The sequence below is a fragment of the Elephantulus edwardii genome, unplaced genomic scaffold (assembly GCF_000299155.1).
Source record: "Elephantulus edwardii isolate Elephantulus edwardi_28Jun2011 unplaced genomic scaffold, EleEdw1.0 scaffold00131, whole genome shotgun sequence".
Lineage (NCBI taxonomy): Eukaryota > Metazoa > Chordata > Mammalia > Macroscelidea > Macroscelididae > Elephantulus > Elephantulus edwardii.
This window is the reverse complement of record NW_006399881.1, coordinates 8,747,135-8,763,477: the sequence shown is the minus strand read 5'-3', so window position 1 is coordinate 8,763,477 and position 16,343 is coordinate 8,747,135.

The following is a 16,343-nucleotide window of genomic DNA, read 5'->3' as shown; positions in this document are numbered from 1 at the left end:
TAAAAAGGTTGTCGTTTCCCCACTTCACTGATTTCATCTCCTTGTCAAAAATCAGTTGACCATAGATAGATGGGTTGATCTCTGGATTCTCAATTCTATTCCATTGATCTATGTGTCTGTCATTGTACCAGTACCATGATGTCTTTAACCTAGATTCTTATTTATCAAAGGGGATTCAGCAAGTAAATAGCCCATTATGTTAGAAGGCTATGATTTGGCATGATGCACCCTAGTGAAAATTTCTGAGTTTCTAGATTTGATTTCCATAGTATTGCACACAATTTCTCAGTAAAAATATAATGAAACATTATTGAAATATTTATGGGCATGATTCTCCTCCATAGATTTATTTCTCATTCAGTGAGTATGATTTGCAATGATTGGAACAAAAGTTTCTTGAATCTTTTGTTTCTGTTTTATTGTATGATATACCACAATTTATTCATTGTCTTGTTAATAGATGTTTGAGTTTCTTTGTTTGGACTAATAGGAATAAAACTTCTATGAATATTTTTGTGCATGTTTTTGGTGGGCATGTGTTCTCAGTTCCCTTATATGTGTGTGTGTGTGTCTTTTGAAGCCTGTGAAAGGGACTGCGTGCTTGGTTTGTCTGGATCTCACCTTTGATAGGGTACCTTCTCACCACATTTCTGTTGCTTCTTTTAGTGGGAAATGTTTGTTTTCCTTCCCTGATAGGTTTCTGCCTTATATAGTTTCTCACTTTTCCAGACTTTTCTGTACTTAGGGAGAGGCCTAGTGGTGCAGTGGTTAAGCTCTCAATTGCTAACCAAAAGGTTGGTGGTTCAAACTCACCAGTTGCTCTGTAGTAAAGATTTTACTGTTTCTTGGAAGCTCTCTTGATTTTACTCCGTCAGTCCTGTAGGATTGTTAGAGTCCTAATCAACCTGGTAACAATGGCTTGAATAAATAATGCACACTGCATGGAAACAGATGAGGGAAAGAACTGCTTAAAAGGGATATATTATTAGGTATTATTTGTATGATAACAGTACAGAATAAGAGTTGCATAGTTAAGTGGACTGGGGTGAGGGTGGGAAATTGTACAACAATGAAAGAATTTTTTTTCCAAAGAGAAAAAGCAACCTGGAGGAGGGGCAGGGAGGAAAATGTGTAACAATGAATGAATGAATGAATGGAAATCCAAGTTCTCTATAAACTTTCATTAAAATATCAATTAAAAAACCCTTATTATATAATTGTAGTATGGCATTGAACAAAAAATACTGGTAATAAAGTTGAAAGATTTTTGTCTGTCAAAAAACCAAAACAAAACAATGTCTTGGGTCTGCTTTCTTCCTATTTTTCCCCTTTCTTTTTGAAAGCAAAAAGGCTAAAATTTGTAATTTTTATTATATGAGTATTTATCTAAACATATGCAAGTAGCTTAATCAACTACTAAATATTACAGACCTTTGGGGTGACTTGTGAACATAGTAAAATCATGTTACTGTTACATCAGGAAGTTATTCAGATCTATCTTAAAATGAAAATAACCTAAAAGATCACAAAACTAAGCCTTCTTTCTACTCCTTCTATTGAGTCTCTTGATTGACTCTCAAAATACATGGTCTTTGAAGAATCTGGCTCCTTCCTTTGTAAATTGGTATTGATGAGTGGTGGGTTACTATGCCTGTCATTGATGTCACTAGTTAATATTTGAGGTCTTACAGTATGAAGTGTGTAGCAGAATAATTAACATGACCTTTTTCTTTTAATTGCTTTCTTGTGTGCCACTGAGTTAGAACGACTCATAGTTTACCCTCCAGAGAGTTTTAAGCAGCTGTAATTGTGTGGGAGGAGATTGCCCATCTTTCTCCCGTGGAGATGCTGATAGATTCAAACTGCTTGCCTTTGGGTTAGCAGTGCAACTAATTATAGATTTCTTGAATATTTTTACTTCTTTTTGAAAGGCCTATGAATCTCTATTCTGATTGTCTGTGCACTTTATTTTTTTGAGAAATCATAATGTATGCTAATTTTTTAAATCACAACATTAAGGATAGCCGCTTTCTGGCTAATTAAATCATCTGACAAAAACAACACTCATTGACCTTTAAACTATTTTATAGCGAAGTATAGTTGTTAATAAGGTGCAGAAGCCATCAATGAACAACTCAGTGAATTAGCTTGAGGTCAACAGTTATGTAACTACGACCCAGATAACATTGCAAAAGTCCTGAAACCAATGATATACCAAGAGGTGAGGTGGTAAATAAGAATGGAACACCCCAGGTACAGACAATAACAGAATAAATTTTCTATGTTCTTGTTAGGTGCCATTGAATCAGCTCCGGCTCATAGAGACCTTTTGTATGATAGAATGGAACAAACTCCAGCCCTGCACCACCATCACATTTCCTGTAGAAAATTCAAAGTCAGTAAAAATCATTGATAAAAGTTGGTCTACTTTTAATTATCACTATGACAGAAATACTAAGTGTAGTATCTACTGTTGGTATGTACAAGCAGTTGGAACTGACCCATAGCTGACCCTCCCGTGGATTTTTAGCGGCTGTAAATACCATATATTCAGGCAAAATAGATAACCACTACCCCTCACATCCCATACTTCAATTCTGCATCCGTCACCCAATTATATTCCCTAATATACAACAGAAACAACCTATTGCTAATGCCTTTAATGTCTTCACTGATGGTTCTAAGGCTGGGGTTGGGATTGTATATGTACAAAATAAGGAGCCTATGACTTTTCTGTTTCCAGCGGCCTCCCCTCAAGTTACTGAATTGCAAGCAGTCATTCAAGCTTTTAGGATGTTTCCTGACCCGATTAATATCATTTCCGACAGCCTCTATGTTGTCGGAGTAGTTACTCACCTAGAGGCCGCAGGGAGACTTCACTACCAATCTGCTATTTATTCTCTGTTACTGGAGCTTAAGGAACTACTTCAACAAAGAGATGCACCTTTCTATATTACTCATGTAAGATCGCATTCTTTATTACCAGGTCCAATTTCTGAAGGTAATAATCAAGCAGATTTAGCCACAAAATCTCTTTTTGTATTTTCTGCTATAGAACAGGCAGTTACATTTCATCATTTGTATCATGTCAATTCCCAAACTTTGAGGAAAAGGTTTGCCCTCACTAAAGATAGAGCACGGAAGATAGTTCTGGATTGTGCCACTTGTAGTCAATATATCCCCTCACAACCTGTCGGAATCAATCCTAGAGGATTGAAGCCTTTGTCGATTTGGCAAATGGATGTTACACACTTCCCCGAAGGGGGCAAGTTGAAATACCTTCATGTGTCTGTGGACACATGTTCGGGTATTGTCTTTGCTTCTTTACACACAGGAGAAAGTACTACACAAGTCATATCACATTGTTTATTAGCTTGGAGTCAATGGGGAAAACCAGCTATGTTAAAAACAGATAATGCCCCGGGATATACTTCCAAAAAATTTGAATCCTTTTGTACCCAGATGGGAGTGAGTATCAAACATGGAATACCATATAATCCCCAAGGACAGGGTATTGTAGAAAGAATGCACCAAACTATAAAACGTTTTCTTGAGAAACAAAAAGGGGGAATAGGGAATAGCTTCCCTTTAAAGGATAGGATTTCTTTAGCCTTATTTACTATTAATTTTTTTAAATTTAGATTATGATGGAAAAACAGCTGCTGAACGATATGCATACCCTGTATCCCATAAAGCCATTAGAGCAAAATGGAAAGATATATGCTCAGGTATATGGAGAGGTCCAGATCCAGTGTTAACATGGTCAAGAGGAGCGGTTTGTATCTTTCCACAGAACGAGGAAGTACCAATCTGGGTGCCGGAAAGACTAGTGCGATTCGTCCAAAGAGAAACTGAAGATGTGGACAAAGACGTGGACAGTCCTGACAATACTGATAACACTAATATGCTGGAAGCAGATAAGTAGTACTCCTGATCCCCAGTGGGCTATAATCAGAAACTATCCTACATTAATATCTGTTACTTGGGATGCCCCGTTTTTATGATCATTATTAACTAGTAATGTATCTTTAGGTCTCCCCGCTATGCCACCTCAGTGGGATATGGCGGATGTTACTATAAATTTTAATCTTACCAGACGGTCTGTTTTTCTAGTGTATATACGAATTCATTAGCATGTGTTCAGCTTAAAAAATATTCTATATTGGATGTTGATTTGGATTATGATGATGTTATGGGAGTACAAAATATGTGGTACCCGTTTGTCCCTACTCAGAATTCTGCCACAGATAAATATACTAGAACGCCTTGTTTTTCAACTAAAGTAGCTCCTTATCCCCCGGCATGGGCTCACTGTAGGTCTACATACTACTGTTATAAACTTAATAACCATGTATGCTTTTCCGGACCTAAACTTAGTGATGCATTGCCATCTTATAATTGGACTCAAGTTCTATACTCCCCTGATTTCCATTTGAATACTGAGTTGCTAGTGAGTGCACCTAGCTTATGTGGAAGCAAAGCTTGTCTCGATATTACACCATTAATTCTTAGTACTGGAAATTTGGTTTACGGTAAAAAATTTGAAACTATCGTGGCCACCGCCCCCCCTGCACCTGGCATTGACGGAGGTGGAGATCCTCCAGGAGCAAAGGGAATTCTATATTCAGGTGAGGTCAGTTTTCATACCACGAAAAACTTCACCTTGAAGAATCCCTTTTGTTTGCAGCCACCTTTCTTTTTTGTTTCTACTAACCAATCTATTATGAATTTTATCTTTTTTAAACTGTAGTGAAGTATCATGTAAATTATCATCTTGTATTTTGAATTTTACTTTAATGTTTGTAGTTCGCATTCCTGCCGCTATCACCTTTCTGGTCAGCCAAGTTGCCGATTCCCCAGTAATACTCCATACTCGACATAAGCGGGACTTCGGTGTTACTGCTGCAGTGGTGACTGCTATTGCTGCATCTGTTGCAGCGGCAGCGGCGGCGGGAATTGCAATGGCATCTCAAACTTCTACTGCCGCCACAGTCGATAAGTTGGCAGGTGAAGTTGCTGATGCCCTTTCTCTACAGAATGAACCATGTCAGAGTGGGACTACTGAATCTAAATATGCAGACTGCTTTATTACAGGAACAGGTGGATCTTTTATAGATGCTACAGTCAGTACCTTGCAGTCCAACTTATCCTAATATTTGTATCACTAATGGTCATGTAAAGAATATGTCTTCCAGCCTACGAGAACTGAATCGGTATATGACCAGAGGATGGGATATAGAATTCCAGCAATTTATGCAGAACCTGACCTTCCAGATATTACAAGTCAATGAAACCAGAGTGCCACCTATCACCGGAGATGAACTGTTGAAATCATTAATGACTATGTTTCAAACATGGAGTGGAGTAGGAGCTTTAGCCATACTCTTTATTTTTGCTTTTTGTCTGGGTATTTGCTGTTTATGTAAAGTAATGAGACAGGAAGCCAAACGTGCTTTTGTAGTACGTCAACTTTGTGCAGATAAGGAAGATTCAATTAAGGAAATATGGCTTAGTATGTTAAAATGAAGTAAATTGTTAGGGTAAAGATAAGTTTGTATTGGATGAGAATTATAATTTTGAGTTGAGTAATTTTTATGTTTGTATATATTTAAGATGTTTGATAAGATTGAGGAATTTTATTTTGCCCATTGTTGAGATTTTAGTTCGATGGTTCTTTTACAAATCTCATCTGCAGTATGGCTCAATATTGACAAGCAGTAAACCCCACAAGCTGATAGACCCAGACAGCCACCGTATTCACAAAATAATAAGCAATATTGGTCTGCGCCAGAGACGAATGTAGCCTGGCTATACCATTCCCCTGGACGATGGATTGCACATCTGAGGGATTAAGTGAACGGATAGGCAAGTCCGGGTGCATTTAACAGGCAATGGCCATGGCCCCCCATGATACTCCCTTGACGGTCCTTGCAGCTCCCCATTGTGTGGAGCGCGAACATCTAGCATTCTGCAAAATGGAGGCTTGATGTACGAAAGCTCAGACAGGGTCAGGAGTATAATGGAGAGAGAGCCTAAAAGAAGAACAGAAGATGCTGTCGCTTATGGGTCTCAAAACAAAAAAGGAGGAACTGCAGGAGCTGCAGGTGCTGACACATTAGGAAATATGAATGGTACTGGGCAAGTGTGGCAGAAATTGATTGGAGAAATAAAGTTAAGTATTAGCCAAGAAGAAAATGTTAAGTGTTAGTTATAAGTTATAGGAATAGAGAGTTAATAGCCAATAGGAATAGTTAAGTTAGTAGAGTAAGAGCCAATAGGAATTAGGTTAGAAGTTATCTACGCTAAGGGTATATAAGGGGTTGAGGGGAAGAGGAAGGTGGAAGGCGCCATTACCAGAATAAAGAAGTATCAAGCTGCAACGAATCCCAGTGTCGTGTTTTCCTTTATTCCGCTGGCGGGGTTGGAACGTGGCAGGAGGTGATTTCCCATCTTTCTCCTACAGAACACCTGGTTGATTTGAACTGGGCACCTTTTGGATGGCAGTACAGCTCCTTATTACTAGGTCAACCATAATTCACCTGGTTCAAATCCACCAACTTCACTGTGGAAGAAAGATAAGCAGTCTCCTCCCCCGCAGTTTACTGCCTCTGAAAATCCATTGGAGGGTCAGCTCTGAAATTGGTTTAGACTCAACGGTACATGACAACACTGACATTTCTGCTTTTCACTTTCTTTAATAACTACTCCAAAACCAAACCTACTGCCATTGAGTTGGTTAATGACTAACCTCCTGGGTTTCTGAGTCTGTAAACCTTTACAGGAGGAAACTGCTTATCTTTCTCCCATGCAGTGGCTGGTGGATTTAAATTGTCAGTCTTTTAGTTAGCCGCCTGGTATGTTATGAACTACACCACCATAGCTCCTTTTTTAATAAATAGAAATTGCTGATTTTAATATATAGTATACTTTGTCAGGCTTTTCCTTATTATTGGAGCTTGTTGTATCCACAAAGAGAGAGTATTCTTTAGGAGCTTTATATGTGGTGTCAGTTAGAGATCAAGTTGTTGGGTACTCTGAAGTAATTTCTGACTTCCAGCGACCCTGTGTACAACAAGTGAACACTTCCTGGTCCTGCACCCATTGTTTGAGCCCATTGTTGCAGCCATTATGTGAGTGGGCTTAAGGGTTTTGGGATTTTTCACTGGCCCTCTACTTTACCAAGCCTGATGTCCTTCTCTGGGGACTGATCCCACCTGATAATATGCCCAAATATGTAAGATAAAGTTGTCCCATCCTCATTTCTAAAGGGCATTCTGATTGTACTTCTTCCAGAATATATTTGTTCATCCTTCTGGCCATCCATGTTATATTCATTATTCTTTGCCAACACTGTAATTCAGTTCTTCCATCTACCTTATTCATTGTCCAGTTTTGCACGCATAGGAAGCAGTTGAAATGACCATGCCTTGGATCAGGCATACCTGATTCCTCAAAGCAATAGTTTTGGGGTGGTTTGTTTGTTGGGTTTTTGTTTTGTTTTGTTTTACACATTAAAGATGTCTTTAGTAGCATATTTGTCCATTGCCATATATTCTTTGATAATTTTTTTAACTGATGTTGATAGTAGATCTAAGTAAAATGAAATGTGAGACAGTGCCAGCCTTTTCTCCATTCATCATGATGTTGCTTATTGGTGCAGTTGTGGAGATGTTTGTTTTCTTTATGTTGAAATGTATTCCATACTGAAGACTGTAGTTTTAGATCTTTATCAGTTGATGTTGTTGTTATATGCCGTCGAGCCGTTTGCGACTCACAGCGACCCTATGTACAACAGCCCTAAACCCTGCTCTATCCTGTGCTAATCCCATTGCCTCTGACACACCCATCCCAATTACCCCAGTCACTGAATCAATCCATCTCATAGAGGGTCTTCCCCTCCTGCGCTGTCCCTCTACTCTACCCAGCATGATGTCCCTCTCTAAAGACCTGTCTCTCCTTACATGTCCAAAGTATGTCAGACGAAGCCCCAGAATCCTTGCCTCCAAGGAGTAGCCTGGTTTAACCCTCTCTAGGATGAATCTGTTTGTTTTCTTGGCAGTCCATGGCACATTCGATACTCTTCTCCAGCACCACAGCTCAAAGGCGTCAATTCTCCTTCTGTCCTCCCTAGGCATTGTCCAGCTCTCTGATGCATAACACGTGATTGCAAAAACCATGGCCTGTATCAGGCGCATCTTTGTCTCCAAGGAGACACCGTTGCTCTTGAGTGCTTTAGAGAGGTCCCTAACAGCAGACTTTTTCATCACAGTGCGTTTCCCAATTTTGAACCATTCAGTGTTGCCCTGCTCTGTTCTGACTACTGCCTCTTGGTTCAAGTATAGGTTTCGCATTAGCACGATCAAATGTTCTGGGATTCCCATTCTTCTCAGACTCAGCCACAGTTTTTTATGATCCACGCAGTCAAATGCCTTTGCATAATCAATGAAACACAGACAGACATTTTTCTGGTATTCTCTGCTTTCAGCTAAGATCCATCTAACATCCATCTAACATCTTTATCAGTAAGTACTTTAAATCCTCTTCACTTTTAGCAAACAAAATTTGTATCACCTGCATATGACATGTTTTTAATGAGTCTTCCTTCAATCCTAATAGTGTTCTCCATATAGTTTAGCTGTTTTTTCCTAATTATTATGCAAATAATTTAACACCATTTGTTGAAAAGATTGACCTTTTCTTGCTGATAGTAGTGCCAGCTTTGCTATACAGCAAGCATCCATTTGTCGAACATGCTATATTAAAGTCATATAACATACATAGTGCACATATGAAACTGATTTCAGAGGTTATTCTTGTTGTGTGCCACTGAGTTGGAACTGACCCATAGCAGACGCTCCTGTGGGTTTTCAGAGGTAGTAAGTTGCATAGGAAGAGATTGCCCATCCTTTTTCCATGGAGCAGTTGGTGGATTCAAACCACTGGCCTTTGGAATTTCAGCACAGCTGCTTATCACTAGGCCACCAGACCTCTCTTAGTTTCTGATATCTGGAGTTGTTATTGTGTACTGATGAGTCAGAAACAACCCATAGCTGACCCTCTGGTGGGTTTTCAGAGGTAGTTAATCACATGGGAGGAGATTGCCCATCCTTCTCCCATGAAGCTTCTGGTGGCCCCGAGCCACATGCCTTTGGGATTCCAGTGCAGCTTCTTGCCGTGAGCCCACCTGAGCTCCCCTGATATCTGGAGTGATAGTTCTTTTGTTCTTCCTCTTCAAAGATGTCTTATTTTCCTTGACTTTTTGCATTTCTGTAAATATTTTAAAATCAGCTTGTAAATTTATTAGGATTGACTGCAGTTACATTGAATTTACAGATGAATTTGTATAAAATCATTGTCTTTATGGTGTTAAGACTTAAGAACATGGACTATCCCTTCACTTTATGAGACCTTTATTTTTTTAAAAATATGTACATTTTGAATAGCTTCCTATGTAGAATTTTTTCACTTTTTGTTTCACTTCCAAGAATTTATATATTGAGGATATTTAAAATGATATCATTAAATTTTTTTGTGTAATGTTATTGCTTGTATATAGCAGTACAATTTATTTTTAAAAATATTAATCTCTGTATCCTTCCATTTTAAAGAACTCATTTTTAATCATTTATTTGTAGATTATATTTTGTATAATCTGAAGATAATGATAGTTATTTGTTTTCAGTCCTGATGGTTTTTGTCTAGCTTCTTCACTTGTTCGCAGTGGACAGGTTTGTCTGAATTACTCAGTCAGCATTACTGAGAGCAAAATCTCTCATAAATCAAATTGAGAAACTACATCTCAATCTCATTTCAGAAATATCATTGAATTTAAATCCAAATCTCTGGATGTTTCATCAACAGCCATGGGGCTCAGCAAAAAGTAATAATGTCTTTTGAGACAACCTCATAAATAAGTGTTTCCTAAGCTAGGTAAACAAATCTTCAGAAATCTTTAAGTGTTGAACTGTTTAGATGGTAAGAAATTTTAATGTATTTCTCAAGGACTTCTATATGAAAGCTTGTCAGTAATTAATACCTCGGAGTAGGAATTAGGCCACCGGTGAAGCTTCAAGTCATCTCCAATAGACTGGTTTGTTTTAATCATTTTTCTAAGTCTCCTAAAGGAGGAGGTAGCCCAGAGAGCTCTGGCATTAGCTTGCTGATTAGCTAATGATGTGTGGTGCCGATAGAGAGGCACTGCAGGAAGAGCTCTTGAAACTGCGTGGGAAGAGAAGTGGCATCTGAGTATCAATGTGGGCAAGTGTCAGGTAATGTTTTACAGAGGAAAATTCCAAGTAGGCTAGTAATTTGATGGGTTGCAGACGAGGGATCAAAGTATTATGGTAGGTTGACCTCTGGCAAGGTCATGCATGCTCCTGTAAGCTGAAAGAGTCTGTGGGCCACTGTAGTGAAGGAAATTGGCAGACGCTGAGCAGTGTCAGCAAATTGATTGGAACTTAAAACAGACAATCTTTGCAGGTTCCTCTTCATGGGGGGAGCCTGTGCCATTCTGATTGAGGTGATTCCACAGTGATATACTGGAGCTTTAGAAATGGGTCAGCAAAATGCAGTTGTCACAAACAAGAGTTGCATTTTAGGATTTATGAAAGTGAGCAAGCAAAAGCTGCAACTGTAATTTGTACCATGGAATAAAAAGAATTTTCTTTCTTTCCTGTTTCTTTATTCACAGCATGATTGTTGTTGTTAGGTGCCATCAAGTTGAGTATGACTCATAATGACCCATGGACAAAAGATCTTGAATCCTTTTCTATCCCGCACTATCCTTACACTTCCTGACATACCAGAACCCATTGTGGTAGTCACTGTGTCAGTCTGCATGGTTGAGGGTCTTCCTCTCCTTCGCCGACCCTCCACCCTTCCCAGCATCCTGTCCCTTTCCAAGGAATAGGCCCTCCTAGCAACATGCCCAAAATATGTGAGGCGAAGCCTTATCATTTTTGCCTCCAAAGAGCACCCCATCAGCATCATCTCCAAGACGTCTCTTTGTTCTCTTGGCCTTCTGTGGGATGTTTAGTATTCTTTTCCAAATCCACAGCTCAAGGGTATCAATTCTTTTACTGTCATCCTTATTCACTATCCAGCTCTCAGATGCATAGCAAGTAATCAGAAAGAGCATGGCCTGAATCAGATGCACCTTACACATGATAGGTATTCCATTAATATCAATTATCTGTGTGAATCATTAAGGCTCTAGAAAACTTTTAGAAACTATTACAAGTGATAAATATGCTCATATTTTTAAAAGTTGATATTTTGCACCAGTCTAACTGCTTGCGTCTACCCCAATCAACTTTAGAGGAAAATAATATCCTAGTTTTGGAACATTATAAATTGGAACTCAATTTACTTTTCCAATTTGAAAAATATATTTATAGCTGTAACTATAATCACCATATGAATAGATTGTGAAACTTAAATAGATTATAAAACTGGTTTATGTGTAAAAAAATTTGTGACATTAAGTTAACTAATTCACAGTATTCCGTACTGTTTTCAAAGTATACTAGACACATTTTGCCTTTGTAAATATAATTTGCCTTTTTAGTAAATGATTTGGGATTTCTACAGGTAGCCAAGTAGACTAAACATTATTTTCTCTGAATCATTTTGTTATTGGTTTTATGGTACCTTTCTTGAGTTGAGAATTTATGCCTAGGCCTGAGGAAATCCTTTTCCCCCAGAATAGAAACCATTTTATGATTGGGGTCCAGTGGAGGGCTTTTAAATTAAAAGTTCATTGTCATTGAGTCAGAACTGACCAATAGCTGGCTGGCTCTTCAGTGGGTTTTGGGGAGGCTGTGAATCTAACAGGAGGAGATTGCCAGGGAGGTACCACCTTTGGGTTAGAAGCACAGCTCTATGTGCTAGGCTAGCAGAGCTCCCTGGTGGCTTTTAGTAAGCACACATACAAATTTGATTTTTAAAAAAAATTGCAAAAATCAGGATGCCTTTCCAATTATGACTTGTTTGGGGCCAACTACAGGGTAGTACAGGGAGCTCTGGTGGCTTAGTGGTAAAGAGATGGGCTGTCAATCCGAAGGCATGCAAAATCCACTAGGCACTCTGCGGGGGAAAGATGGGCAGTGTCCTGTGCAATTTACTGCCTCTGAAAATCCACTAAAGGATCAGCTATAAGTTGTTCCAATTCTGTGGTACACAGCAACAACAACACAGGTTATTTTATGTCACAATCATGGAAAAAAATAGTTTATACTTTGTAAAAGGAAGCTCAGGTGGCCGAGTACACAGTGAACTAACCCAAGACTGCTAATCTGTAGCTGCTAACCCAAGATTGAGCTGCCCCAGTAGTTTGAATCCACCAGTGGTTCTTTGGAAGGAAGATGGACAGTTTCTTCCAGTTGTGATTTATAGTCTCAGAAACCCAATGTTTCCCCTGTGAATTGAAGTCGCCTTAGTGGCAATGTGTTTGAATTTGTAAAGCTCAAGTTTGGAGCCTCACTGGACTCATAGCTCACCCTCCATTGAGTTTCCAAGCCTGTAAATCTCATGGGAGGAGATTGTCCATCTTTTTTCCAAGGAGATGCTGGTGGATTTGAACCCCCTGAGAGGTGTGGCTTGTGAATTAGCACCACCTCTCCTATGGATTACACCACCAGATCTATGAAAATGTATACAGGCTGTTTAAGGTTTCTCAGTTCCAAATAAAACCTGGGGAAGTTTTAGAAAAGGGGGTTTTTGTTAGCAGCTATTTCTGCACTTAACTACTTAGAAAATGTTTGCTGCTTTTGGGAAGAGGTGTTGCTAATGACTACTGTATATATTGTCCATATATATTTATAGTTAGAATATATTTTATAGTTAGAATAGATTTCTTAAAAAGAACTCCCCCCATTTGTCTTTTTCCTTAGCAAATCGTTGAATGACAAATTAGTTAAACTGGTACTTATAAAACTTGATTTCTAACACATTATTCTGTGTTAAATACTTCAATTTGTACTATTTTGGTATGCATTTTTGTGTCCTGTGTAAGGAAATTATTGAATAAAGTAATGGAGCACATTTTTAAGAAATCACCTTAAAGAAAGAAAGGAGAGGGAGTGAGAGAGAGAGAGAGAAGTAAATGGATGAAGTGAGCTATTTATCTTGGAAAAGCAAGCTTATTAATAATGGGGAGGCTCCCTTGTGGCACAGTGATTAAAATATTTGGCTGCCAATGGAAAAGCCAGTAGTTCAAGTGTACCAGCCACTTGTTAGGAGAGAGATGACACAGTCTGCTCTCCTGAAGATTTACAGCCTTGGAAGCCCTATGGGGCAGTTGCACTCTCCTGTAGGGTCAGTGTGCAGTAGTTTTGAGGTGGGTTTTTTAATTTATTTTATTTTAGTAACAAGGAAATAAATGGCTCTTAGTGGTTAATCATATTCTGCCCATACTACTGAGATGAACTGCCGAACTTTTGGCAGCATTCAGGCAAAGAGACAACCACTGTGTTACAATCCAAGTAGATGAATTCCAGATCAGATCACATTATTTCATATTTCAGACAGGACAAACAGGTAGGAAAGTTTAAATATGACTAATTTATGGAGTTTGTGAGGGAACTGAGTTTAAAAATAACCAAGTATGCCATGTCAGCCTTTGTGCTACCTTTCTGAAATGTTAATATTCAACACTAGTGATGGTGAGTAGGATGACATTTAATAAGATCTTTTTAATTTGATAATTTCTAGGCTTTTTAGGGAGCTCTGGTGGCTTTGTGGTAAGGAGTTGCATTGCTAACCCAAAGGTACACAGTGAATCCACCAGATGGATGCTCTGTGGAAGAAAGATGGGCAGTTTCCTCTCATGCAATTTATAGCCTCTGAAAAACTTTTTTAGGATCAGTTTGAGTTCTGACTTTATAGTATACAACAACAACAGGCTTTTTAAAAAAATAATAAATTTTTTTATTTTAATTGTGATTTTCATGAAAGTTTACAGAGAAATTAGATTTTCACTGTTGCAGCAACAAGCTTTTTGATCCCATAGTTTGTACTGTAGTTTATAGCGTGCTAGTTAGTGGATGTACCTCTCTCATGATTTGAATACACCAGGTGCTCTGTGGGTAGTCTCCTCCTGTTAAAATTTATAACATGATGACCATGAGTCAGAATCAACTCAATGGCAGCAAGTTTTTTGGTTTTGTTGTTTATTGTTGCATACCATCAAGTCAGCACCGACCTGTAGTTGACCCTCCTGGCGGGTTTTCAGAGGCAGGAGGAGAGTGCCCACCCATTTTTCTCCCCTCGAGAAGCTGATGGTCTAGAACTGCATGCTTTCAGGATTACACCACATCTTCTGGTTGTGTTGTGGTTAAGTATTCAGCTTCTAACCGAAAAGTAGTAGTTTGAATCCATCAGCTGCTCCACTGGACAAAGATGTAGCAATCAACTTCCATCAAGTCTTGGAAATCCTAAGAGACAGTTATACTCTGTCCTGTAAGGTTACTAGGAGTCAGAATAGACTTGACGGCCAACGGAGAGTTTTGTTTGTTTGAACTCTTTGAAATACAGAGCTTGAAAACTTTGTTGGTTGGGATGAATCCATTCAGCTAGCAAAATTAAGTGGTCTACTGTTGTCATACTCCCACTTCATCCTTTGTGATCTCTGTCTGCCTTCTGAAATCTGCAGTGGAGTCTGACAAATGTGCCTGCTAGTTCTTGGCATTCTCTATTTAAAATGAATGATCTGAGGGTAAAGGAGGAAGGGCATGATAAAAGATAGAAATGCCAAAAATAGTTTTCATTTATCTCCTTCCTGGAGTCTGTAATGGGGCTTCATTTATCTCTTTCTCATTTAATTTTGTTCTTTCCCCCTCTCTAAGCATGGAGGAGCTCTTCTGATTTCTTTTAAGAACATTTGATGATAATAATTGAAATATTCTGGAAAGTTAGATGTACCCCTTAAACATAGTCTTATATATAGTATTTATATTGTATTATATATAACTCCCAGTATCTGTTCACTGGAAAACGTATTCATACTTTAAGCATGAGAAATATGCTTCTTTTTGATTTATTATTATTATTAGATACTATCTAGTTGGCTCCAACTCATAACAATCCTATGAACAAAATCCTACACAAAATTAAAGTTCAGATCTATCCTCAAAATAGCTGTTGTGCTTAAGCCCCTTGTTGCAGGGGTTCATCTTCTAGCAGAAGGTCTTCACTGCCATTTATTCAGAAGTAGGTGGCTAGTCCTACTCCCTACTCTGTCGTAGTCTGGAAATGCTGCTGACACCTGTCCACAGTAGGTAAGCCTACTGTGATCCTTAAAATACTGGTGGCACAGCATCCAGTAGCGCATTAGTTACCATGATACAACAAACTGACAGACCCTGGGTCTCTCTCAAACTGATTACCAAATATATATGGTAGTTTGAATATCTTACGGAACTTCGAGTTGTGGTGTTGGAGAAGGGTGCTGACTATACCATGGACTGACAAAAGAATGGACAAGTTTGTCTTGGAGAAAGTGCAACCAGGTACTCCTTGGAGGGTAAGAATGGTAAAGCTTCATCTCACATACTTTGGGCATATTGTTAGGAGGGACCAGTCCTTGGAGAAGAACATCATGATTGGAAAGATGGACGGTCAGTGAAAGAGAGGAAGAACCACAATGAGATAGATAGATAGATTGGTCCAGTGGCTGCAGCTAGCGGCTCCTAGTATGTCAGTGATGATGAGGATGGCACAGGGCAGGGCAGGGTTCAGAGCCATTGTTTGTAGTGTCACTCAACTCAGTGGCCTCTAACAGCAACAATATATCATAATTAGGCAGTATCTTAAATAAAGATGCTCGCTTAATATACCCTAAGTAAAATGAGATTTTATTATAAGAACCTAGGATATCTCCTAGGATCAACTGCAGGAGAAAATGCCTTCTCTTATTTCTCAGATATGTTCCTCTTTAGGTAATTTTCAAATTTCTCATCAGCTTGCAGGTAGTATATCATAGCTCAAATCTCTAAGTCAACAAGACCATCAAAAAAATGGGGCAGTTTTATTGTCTAACACATAGAGTTGCCTTGAGTCAGAATAAACTAGACTGCAACTAACAACAGCACTATTTCACATGAATACAAATCAGTAATGATGATAGTAACTTTAATGTTCCAAACTTAATTTGTCATAACAGATGATGGTATTAAAGAACTACATTAAAATTTGGAATTAATCCTGTTTTTCATTGTTGTTGTTGTTATGTGCCATCGAGTCATTTTCGACTCATAGCGACCCTATGCACAACAGCCCTAAATCCTGCTCTATCCTGCACCAACCGCACTGCCTCTGACACACCCATCCCTATTACCCTGGTCACC